Source organism: Penaeus monodon, chromosome 29 (assembly GCF_015228065.2).
Source record: "Penaeus monodon isolate SGIC_2016 chromosome 29, NSTDA_Pmon_1, whole genome shotgun sequence".
In the NCBI taxonomy this organism is placed as follows: Eukaryota; Metazoa; Arthropoda; class Malacostraca; order Decapoda; family Penaeidae; genus Penaeus; species Penaeus monodon.
This window is the reverse complement of record NC_051414.1, coordinates 9,274,968-9,276,755: the sequence shown is the minus strand read 5'-3', so window position 1 is coordinate 9,276,755 and position 1,788 is coordinate 9,274,968. Positions and strand designations below refer to the sequence as shown.

The window sequence follows — 1,788 nt, the reverse complement described above, 5'->3', positions numbered from 1 at the left end:
AAAAAAATGTGAGGCACGACTGCAAAGGATAATTAAGCAGGGCAGTCTAATCGATTGAGTCAGAACCAGGAAGTAAAACTATCAAAGAAGGCCCATTACAAGGGGGGGGGGTATCATTAGTGTTTGCTTGTCGATTGGTTACCCAGTCCCGGCTGCGCAGACCGACTGCTTGCGCGTAAGAGCTGTGACGTCATGCATCCTCCTACAGCTTAAGCGTTCCAAGGTACTTTAATATAATCTTAATTTTATTTAATCTTATCTAACATGTACTTTGACCTGTTCCTTCCAGTCCCCATCCCTGTTTTTTTTTTCATACCCGTGTTGCTTCCTTGCAATACAACCCGAATTTCAAAATGTTCAAAATGGGTATAAAGATAACACATTGGCAATTCATGATAGAAAAAAAAAAATCATGACAGATGTTAATTCAGGCAAATTGGGTGATAATCAATCACGAAATGCTCTTGGGACTAAATTGTGTGAATAACTTAGTGCTGAACAAGAGAAGGATTCAAAGCATAGGGGTGTATGTATATATATACGTTCTAGGAAGGTGTCCTCTCGGTCTGTGATAGATCTCTGCAAATTGCTTCATGAAAATTTATAATGTAGAGTACTTACATGAAGATTAAAGCATAATGACCTTTAACATTTATCTTCATGTACACCACATTGATCCCATGGACACCCAAGTGCTGTTGGCGTGAAATTTGAAAAAAAAAAAAAATGTTGCACTAACGTCAGAGAAGTGCAACAGTTCAGCAGAAATACAGATTGTTTGTCTACGGGAAATGGCCTAAAGAACAAAAATAATGAAGGCGAAAAGTTATGTGAAAGGAAACCGGACACAGAACTGTATATAACATTTTTTTTAAAGGATTTGGATTACTATCAATCTCTCTTTCTTTCTCTTTAAAGGACTTGGATATTATTGAGCTGGATGGTGATGTAGATGAGGACAAATCTCAACATCTTTGGACTACTACAAGTTGATGCAAATCAGTTGAAGAGGCCATAGAAGATGAGTCACATAGGTACATTGGCGGATATATCACGAGGAATATTGGTTTGAAATGCCCTCACTTAGAGAAGAAATTTGTTAAGTACCCAGTTTATGATATAACATGAATAAACCATATAAATAGAGGCGAGTTATATGGTTTTCTACTCACATTTGGCCATTATGAGAGAAGCATGATGAGAAAAGTAGAAAATAAAAATAAGACATAGAAAAGACAAAAAAAATCTAATAAAATGATTAGGTATCACTATCATAAGCTATGAATGTTGTATGTTTTACATATCATATAAAACTGTACCATAAATGCTTTAGTAAATGAAAAATAAATTCCAGATGAGTTAATAGCCTTATTTCTACCTGTGCTACCTGAATACATCCTAAAAAAAAATTCTTAAGAATTTGGCTACGGACTCCTGCTGAGGACTGAGTGACGTCATGCGGAGACCGAGCGAAAACCAGAGCAAAGTCCGGCCAACTTGTCTCACTGGTGGCAGCGGTGGGGTTCAGTTCGTGAGACAAATTAAACAAAAATGATAGTAACTGATGTTAATTCAAAACTGTTTTTTATGAAGGGAATGTTACTACAATAGATAAAGAAATAAGTAAGGAAGCCAGAATAAAAAATAGAAATGTGACTCTCATTATTGAGAACAAAATCTGACTTTTTTTTTTAACCAACCCTGTTAGTTTTGTTGTAATGCAAAGCCCAGCATCTATTACTGTGTATTATATGGAGGATGTGTCATTGAATTTATGAAATGCCGATT

The 1,788-nt window shown here is 35.9% G+C and overlaps 1 protein-coding gene across 1 annotated transcript in view; it reads right to left on the bottom strand.

Annotated features, from left to right (window-relative positions):
• Positions 1–1,788, bottom strand: part of LOC119591938 (galactoside alpha-(1,2)-fucosyltransferase 2-like) — a 5,284-nt gene that overhangs the window by 1,372 nt on the left and 2,124 nt on the right. The window lies entirely within an intron of this gene.